Below are 9,402 nucleotides of genomic sequence, written 5' to 3'. Positions count from 1 at the left end.
ATCACCATGTAATTGCATAAACGAAATTTTACTGTCACGCTTACATCTAAATTGTCTCATGAGTTAAAACCAGTAACCAGCAAGTATACTGAGGACAGGTAATCAAGCTTTGTTACGTTTTATATAACCATTATAACCTTTTTCCATAGTGTTTAGCCTTGTTTTAACTGTCTTTATCCGAATGTTTAGAACTAAGTATTTTTCCGAATGTAGATATTGTGGAGAGAGATTAAAGGGCAATACGCGCAACGTATATTTCTTTATCCCAAAAAGTTAACACCTTAGCGACGTTTGGGAGACCATCCCCAAAATTGACGTCACACTACCTAGCGGGATCAATAAAAAGGCCCTGCTGTCTTTTGTTCGCTCTCTTCAAAAAAAAAAACTCTTAACTTCCTTTACTTTTGAAATTCCGATTTTTTTGTTTCGTACTTAAATCTCCTTCAGAAGAGCTGAGAAAGCTACGACCCTGAATTCCAAATTTCTTAACGGGAGATTTGATTTTTTTTTTAATGTGTTTGGAGCTGCCTTCTTAATCTCAGCAACATTAAATAGCCTATATTCCCGAGGCCTCGCGAACCTACGGCGAATGTGTGAGTTTATTTGATTTTGTTGTTGCAAACTTTGGACCAGAGACTCAGAAGCCTTCATTTATGGCCTTGAATAAATGAAACCACGGCTCTGACGACAGAACCCTGAGTGGGCTCCGCTATAGCGACACCAAACGAACTGAGATCAGAGCAAAAGCCTTGGCTGACGACAGTTGCTGCAAGCGCTTCCCACAAGAGGACTCCGGACCCAATCCACCGGTTTCGAACCCAACTCGAAAACACCACTGGGGTCGGGCCAGAACCGACTTCCCAAGCCAACCGGCAGTCGAGCCTCGCTACGGGACCTGCGGCAACGGTAGGCCAAAACAAACAACACTCTGTGACTCGTTGGTGTTCTCTCGGGGCTCCATCCACAGTTAATTAGATTAGTCAAACTAAATCTGCAACCCAATTTTGGTCATTCGTTCCCTCATACTCGTAGAATTCTCTCCCTCTACAATATAAACTGAAATTCAATCGAAACTTACATAGGCTAACCTGTTTTAGTACCTCCTGGTTGTCATATTAACTGTTACCCTGTTATATCACCACATTTACCCACTATTGTACCCTCTTTTGTTAGTTAATAAATTCACCTTGAGCACAGCGATGTATGTGTGTGTGTTATTCAGAATCTAGAGTCCCTATACATAGAACTTATGCTCAGATCTGAGACTGACTGATTGACTAGAGTTTACGATTTCAGAATAACTGAACCATTAACAACTAATGAATTACCAGAAATTCGGGTAATTCTCAGGCTATACTCAAGGACCTAAAGCCTTGGGCGGACAAGCAAATCTTTAGGTGGTGCTCCTAATTTCGAGGCATAAATTAAGATTCCCGTAAATATTAATTTTCATAACTGTATTAAAATTTTACGTAGCCGAGGTCTGCTACATCTATATATTAATGTTATCAGCTGCATCAGGCCCATTTAAACTGGCTCCTCCACGTTTCTTACAATACATTTCAAATAAAATACTATTTATAAAATGACTGGGCAGAATATGTGATGCTTATTATTTACTGAGATGTGCATCCATGTTGCCCAGTCTGTCTAGGTAATCAACATTTCAATAGTCAATGTGAATCCACTGCTTCCCATCTTGCATTAGTCCAGAGTTGTAACTAAACTTCACTTCTTGTTTTACTTCTTGTGTTCACATCTTGTTTTAAAATGATGTATGAGGAGTGCCATCACATCCTGTCTGGACTGGTCCCACAGATGTTTCTTGCTCAAATGCGTGAGTTTAATTTCGTGCATGCACATATGAACGCATTTCCATGCGCAACGCGGTCATCTTTCTGTGGTACACTTGATAAACACCGTCGCCCGTCGGCGTTTATCAAATGTAATAAATAGTTGTATTTCACTCAACATTGTTCAGTCACAGTCTGGCAAGAAACCAAGACCCAGACAGACAAGAGCTGCGCTGCTCAGCTGGTTAGCAGGACAGATAGACAGAGATTCACTGCAGCACTGCAGCTGCACATAAGGCTAAGTGTGATCTACATCAGACTTGTTTACCTGACTGCTGTTCCCGCACTTCACTCTCATTGAGTTTTTCTCTTCTCGTGCCTAGAAGGATAGTCCCTCTTCATGCTGTCATCAAAGTTATAAACGTTCATGTTCACCTTTGACAGGAAAGTGAGGCGGGGCTCTCCAGCTCTGCGCTGGCCTGTCACTGCTGGCTGAAGTAGATTCGCGCCAAGGTGGCTTTATCTGTTTTACATTTGTTTTTCTGTGCTGCTCCACTCAGGTGTGCTGCATAGGCAACTAATAACAATGTAACGAGGTCTGGTGCAGAATGTAACGGAGTAAAAAGTCAATATTTTAGCGAAGTGAAAGTAAAAAGTTGCGACAACTACAAATACTCAAGTAAAGGACAGATACAGAAAAAAAACTACATTAGTACAGTAAAGAAGTATTTGTACTTCGTTACTTTCCACTACTGCTTTCAATCAACTCAAAAAAACAATTCAGGGGCTCCACTTTCACTCAGCAGGATTCAGGGAACAGATTGTTTGGGACTTCATGCTTCAATTTTTTCCCCACAAATTAGGTAAGGTATACTTTATTGTCAAATACACATACATGCAGCAAAAATCATTCTCTGCATTTAACCCATCCCTTAAGTGAGAAATGGGCAGCCACTGTGCAGCACCCGGGCACCAACTCCAGATCTGAGCCAGTGTTACTGGTCAATGGCATTGACTGGAGAACCTGACACATTCTAGTCAGCAAGACCTTTGTGTGCTGTCTGCCCTTTCCCTTACTGAGGAACTAATAGGATTTCTGTTACAGATTGACATATGCATAGGAAGTATTAGATACTGGTTCATTATCATAATATCTGGTAGTCCTTTATTCAGAGTTAAAAGAACTACTTGTTAGCTATTCAATAATAACCAGCTCCAGATTTGTTTCTTTAGCAGTTTGTGTACTTGTATGCAGCTCAGCCATTCATTTACCAAAGCTGCCAGATGGTCAGTCTTTTCCATCCAGGTGAGTCAGCACAGAGTTTTGACAACATCTGCAGTCCTATAATTATATCTTTTGTACTCAAACATGTCCTCATCCTTGGGAATATTCAACGATTCTTTCAAAAGGCTTAATTCATTCTAATTCCACAGAGCAGATGCTGTCATTAAAGCCCATTTGACTATTACAGGTCAGTGGATAGGTGAGCTACAGATTAATGGTTAGTTTTATGTTGGAGCAGATTCATCTAATTTTTCCAATCACACATTTCAAAGTAGTCATTACCCCATAATTGTTTACACTGTGCAGTGTCCACTAAATAGGGTGTAATACATGAAGCAAATGGTGCTGAAATGATAATGAAATGATTAAATAATGTAATATGACTTTATATATATCATTAGGTCCTTTTTAAGCTCTATTTAGCCGGCTTATCCTGAACAATGCTTCTTCTTTTTTACACACAATCACACTTAGCTGCCCGGTAAAACAACAGTGTGATCTGTAGGCCACTGGACAGCTGGAGCAATAAGGGATTAAGAGCCATTTCAGCAAAAAGATGAGAAGAACAAACTTCTGTTCTGTACCTTTCTTTAATCTTTGTTTTTTTGTGTGAAATATTGGATCTTCAAACTGTTTTTCAAATAATTTATTTAGTTATTTAAAACCTTGTGAGGAATTTAGACAGGAAATCACTCTTCTGGTGAAATGGCAAACTCAGAAATCTGAAACATGGCAAGGGATGCCAGACACTCCTTTTTTGCATGGGGTCACAAGTTCAGATACAGCACCAACTTTTAATATGTTTTTAGCCATGACATTACAGACAGTTAGGTGGCTTCATCTCCTGGGGAGATGAAGCCACCTAACCTGGTTGATCCTTTGACTTTCCTCCAAGACCACCAGTAGGTTAACACTGAATTATCTCAACAACGATGATTCGGAGGTCAACTTCTCCTTAAGTTCTACTCTAGTGATCCCTCGACTGCCCCTGTGTCCAGTACCTGCAAAACTATTGGCATTCCCATCAGCCTCAGCTTTGTATTTAGCGCAAATTAGCAAATGTTAGCATGCTAACAAACTAAACTAAGACTAAGTTAGTTTTAATATAAAATCATGATCTGAAAAGAAACTAATTTAACTTAAGCTCTCAAATAAATGAATGTGTATTTAGTTATGTCCTTTCCAACACTGATCCTCCCAACACTCTTTGACTTCACGCTGTCAGGTGTTATGAAAGAAGGTTTAGGACTTTTCTACACTGAGGTAGTGGAGGTTTTTCTGATGAGTTGTGATGCAGGGGAGGTGGAGACCTGCCAATGAGATCACATAAACTGTAGTCTGTTTTTACTGTCATGTTATGAGGACAGTCGTAACTACAATGATAAACTGAACTCTAAAACTGTCAGAGACAAGAGTTGGCTACTCATAGGGAAGCGTAACATTATGCCAAAGACTGTGAGCTGAGCCAGCCACAGGAACCGCCAGCTCACTGCTCCAATCAGTATCACTCTGATTCTCTTGACAGGGCCAGACTCTGTTCACTCACTGGACTCAGTTAGTCCATCCTACCACATACTGTGCATGTCAGCTCTTATCAACTTATCAAACAGTGCTACCTTTATGTAACCCAGAATTACAAATGTATTAAACTTGGTCATGGAAAGAAGTGATGCAGAACAGTACACATACCCAGCACATACACCGCTAAAGTCTGTCACTATAGATGCATCATGGAAAGTAGGAACACTTTCTGCCAATCAAAGGGATTTTCCATTCTATGTCATCAAAATGGATCTCATAGGTCTATTTGTTAAAAGGCAACATGATTAACAAGGTGCTGTAAAAAAACATCCCTACAAAATAATAAGTTCCTGAGACACACAGGCAGACAAGCACACAATCATTCTAGTGCTGAGGTTCAACTTCACTGCTTATAATAATGTTATCTCGGTCTTAGTGGAATAAACAAACACAACTGCAGATTTGGGCTGCCCTCGGTCTCTCTGGAGGAGCAAGTTGTTTAATTAAAACATCACCAGCATAACGTGTTTATGTGTGTAGTTTTGTTCTTGTCCAAGTTTCTTTTGAGGTTATAAAAAGGTAGTCACACATTCAGTTTGTGTCAGAAAATCCTGTATTAAAAACACATGAATGTACGTCAACCATGAATCACGAATCAAAACATGTGGCAATAATGGCCATAATTATAAAGTACACTACTAGAGCTGCAATGATTAGTTAGATTTTTATAATCAACAATCGTTTCAGGAATGTTTCAAGAAAAAATACCAAATATTAAGTAGTTCCTGGTCTTCCATTTTGATTTTTTGCAAAACAAAGCAAGACATTTGAAGACGTCACCATGGGGTCTTGAAAAATTGCGATGGGTGTTTTTTTCTAAATGTTCTGCTGTTAATAGTTAAGTGTCTTATTTGGGTATCTCAGGTACTCTTCATAATTTGTTCATTCCTTCTCTTAGTGCCAGACAGTTTTGTGTGGTCCAAGTCCTTGGGGTCGGGTCTTGGCTCTCCTTCTGGGGAAATCATCAGTAATAATTAAATTTTTCCTCCAGAAGGCTCCATAAATGACCTTGCTAAAAATAACCCCTGCTGCAGAGAACAATTTTTACTGAAGAAAACAAGGAACTGTTGAACCAACTTGGTTGACTGGTTGGCATTATAACATGTTTCATGGTAAATGGACTTTTCTGGACCACTTAAAGTGCTTTACAACACATTCACGCATTCACACACACATTCAATTCAGTTTTATTTATATAGTGCCAAATCACAACAACAGTTATCTCACTGCGCTTTTCATAAAAGAGCAGGTCTAGACCGTACTCTGTGATGTTATTTATAGAAGCCCAACAATTCCCACCAAGAGCAAGCACTAGGCGACAGAGGCAAGGAAAAACTTCCTTTAAGAGGCAGAAACCTCGAGCAGAACCATGGCTTAGGGTGGGCGGCCATCTGCCTCGACCGGTTGGGGGCGAAGGAGAGAGAGAGAGAGAGAGAGGGAGAGAGAGAGGGGGAGAGAGAGAGGGTTGATTGTTCTTATGTAGTATGTATGATGCTTTGGCACTATTGTTGTTACACATTCATGCCAATAAAGCTAATTTGAATTGAATTGAGAGGGCAAGAGAGGAACAGAGAGAAAGAGAGAGAGGGATGGAAAGAGAGAGAGAGGGGAGGGAGGTAGCCTAATATACACACAGAGGTAAAGATAGTAAAGGTGATGTTGCTCTGGACTAAATGCATAATGGTACAGATATTTACAGTAGTGTCAATGATAATAATCGTAATGTTAATGATTATAATAACAATAATAACAATAGGACTAGTAACAATAATTGTAGCAGCAGGTGACCCGCAACCACAGATCCAGACTCCACAGCTCCAGAGCCAGAAACACCTGCAGGAAGTGATAGGAGGAGAGAGGAGAGGGAGAGAAAGCACAACTCTAGAGAGAAGTAGAGTTAGTAACATGCATTAATGGGATGAGGTTGCATACAGAGGGAGAGAAAGAAGAGGAGAGTGGAGCTCAGTGCATCATGGGAAGTCCCCCGGCAGTCTAGGCCTATAGCAGCATAACTACAGGAAACCTGGGGTTGTTCCTATTTTCCTCTATTAATGACGAGTAGTACGCTGCTCTGGCATTACGGAGGGCCTTCCTATAAGTCTTAAGACTATCTTGCCAAATTAAACGAGAATTTTCCAGTTTGGTGGAACGCCAATTCCTCTCAAGTTTCCGCGATATTTGCTTTCATTTGCAAGTTTCAGTATTATACCATGGAGCTAACCGTCTTTGTTTTTATTATTTTCTTCTATCACACCTGTAGGGCTATAAACTGATCAAGCCTGTTTGCTTGATTTAACACCCAACCCCCCAGCTCCATTTGAGAGACTGTTGTCATCTGTAGGAATAATAATCCATTTACACAGAAGGCGGTTTACGACAGAAATATTTGGTATTTCTTTGAACTGGACAGAGATACAGCATAGCATTCAGGTTTGTGTTCTTCCTTCCATTAGGGTTCAAACTATTAACAGCGTTGTTTACATTATACAAATTTGAATTTTCTGTGATTTTTACAAATTCAGAATGTCTGATGTCACAAATGTATTTTCCTGTATTTTGAAAATACAAAATACATGTATTTTATCTTGTTATATTTTCTTGCACCAGTATTTTGGATTTTGTAACAAGATACATTTTTGTGTTTCTTTGCCCATTTCTGCACACATTCATACATACATACATCTGATGGCAGAGGCTGCTATGTAAGGTGCCAACTGCTCATCAGGAGCAATACAGATGATGTATCATGCTCATGATTATACCTATTCACACTCACAGCCATCAGGAGCAATTTGATTCTGAATCTTGCCTAAGTACACTTCACGCGACCCTCCAATTACTAGATGACCTGCTCTACCTGAGCCACAGCCAGTCATGCATGAGCTTATATACTATATCCACAGTGATTGGTCAAAGGTACCCTAGACCTGCAAATAAAGTTCACTTTTCTTCCACCATAAACCTAAGCTAAGCCTTCCCTAACCCTAACCAAATGTTTCAGTTTTTCTAACTCAATTTCATGTCTGAGTTTTCAGATTTGACTGAACTACGATTTTTGACTCAAATTCACCTCATGCAGTATCTTTGCCTCACGTCACCCCAGCCCCCTTGTGGAGGCTTTTGGCCTGTGCAACGTTCATATCTATTACAGACAATGTTCTGTAATTTACCGATGGCAAAATGCCGTTCAGAGAGATGAGTTTAATTACTGAGGAGCACAGTGAATAATTCATTCCCCACCCCTCCTCCTGTGTTAATCCTGTCTGCATGGAGCTTTGGTTTAGAGTTAGCCTGGTGGTGGCTAATTTCTTAGGCTTCTTTTTTTTTTTTTTTAATCTGTCTAACTTTCAATAGACCAATCTAAGAGCAAAATTAAGACAGGCCTAACACTGCAGACCAGGCTGAAACATCTTTGTGGATCTGCAAACTAACTTCTGCAAACTAACTCTCTCTCTAACTTTCTCTGATAGTAAATATGTCACTTTGGAGACTTGCCAGACAGGACAAGAACTTCAAACTCATCTATTGTTGGTGCTGCTGTCCAGTATGCATGCACATTCAAGTGGCAGCCGGTAAGCACTAGTGCACCTGCAGAGATGTCAACTGTAGTTCAAACTCCCCTCAAGCACATCCTTGATTTCATTGCCTTATCACATACACAGGTCTACGAAATAAGATTTGTGCCAATTCATTCAAATAAAACTTAAAAATCAAACAAAAAAAAATTTGAGAGAGAATTAAACTAACTGAAGCAAAAAAACATTTCTCAAAAGTAAAATGTAACTTGCAAACAAACTTTTGATATTTTACTTTTTTGTGAATAACTTTTGTTTACAGCTTCCTCTGCGGCTTTCTCACTAATCAGAATTTTGCTCTCCCTGTTAGCTTTGCAGTCACGCTGCCGGGTCTCTCGTTTGCGTTGCTTTTTGTTTGCAGTTCTGACACAACCATTTCTCATAGGCCCCATTTTGGAGTTGATCTCCGTCTACATTAAAATGACTGAAAACGCACAGCTAGGACCCGTTCAGGTGCACTGGGCATGCGCATGCCAGTGTAAACATGAAGCAGATGGTCTGTTCCGTAGTTACAGAAGATTTGGCGAAAGAATAAATAAATACAGACTAAGCATCAGACCAGTTTTATTTAATAATAACGAGCTGGGACTGTTACAGAATGTAACACGGGAGGGTGGTGTCAGAAAACAGACTGGGAGTTGTTGCAAAGTAAACGGCAGATGAGTGTTTTGCACAGAATATTTTAATAAAAATATGATGTCAAAAACCCGGTCAGCAGCATCGTGCTTCTGCTTTGCATGACCCAATCAGAGAGCCAAGCATGAGCGGCTGCGTCATCATTTTTAAAGTCTTCCGTTGTGGCCCGTCTTCACTAAAACGCCCTCCGGAGTTTTGAAAGGCAAAACAGGATCGGCAGCGTTTCCAAACTTCTCCGTTTTAGGTCTTCGTTTTCATCGTTGTAGTCTGGATGGGAGGTGCAAACGTAGCAAAAGGTCTCCGTTTTAATTTGAAAATGCAGTAGTGTGGATGGGGCCATAGGCAGGTTTTTCAGGGGTGCATCCCAATTGGCTAGTGAGTGTTTGAGTGACACCTAAGTGCCCAAGACGTTGTTCAGTGCAGCAAGCTGTTTTGACGCTCTAAACACTAGAAAATTAACTGGAAACTGGATTGCTACAAGATTAAAAAGTGTTAGTATTGATCATACATGTTGTCTGAGCTGTAGCCTACT

The sequence above is a fragment of the Micropterus dolomieu genome, linkage group LG01 (genome assembly GCF_021292245.1).
Source record: "Micropterus dolomieu isolate WLL.071019.BEF.003 ecotype Adirondacks linkage group LG01, ASM2129224v1, whole genome shotgun sequence".
Taxonomy (NCBI): Eukaryota; Metazoa; Chordata; class Actinopteri; order Centrarchiformes; family Centrarchidae; genus Micropterus; species Micropterus dolomieu.
The sequence above is the reverse complement of the archived record's forward strand: the minus strand, read 5'-3'. Positions refer to the sequence as shown.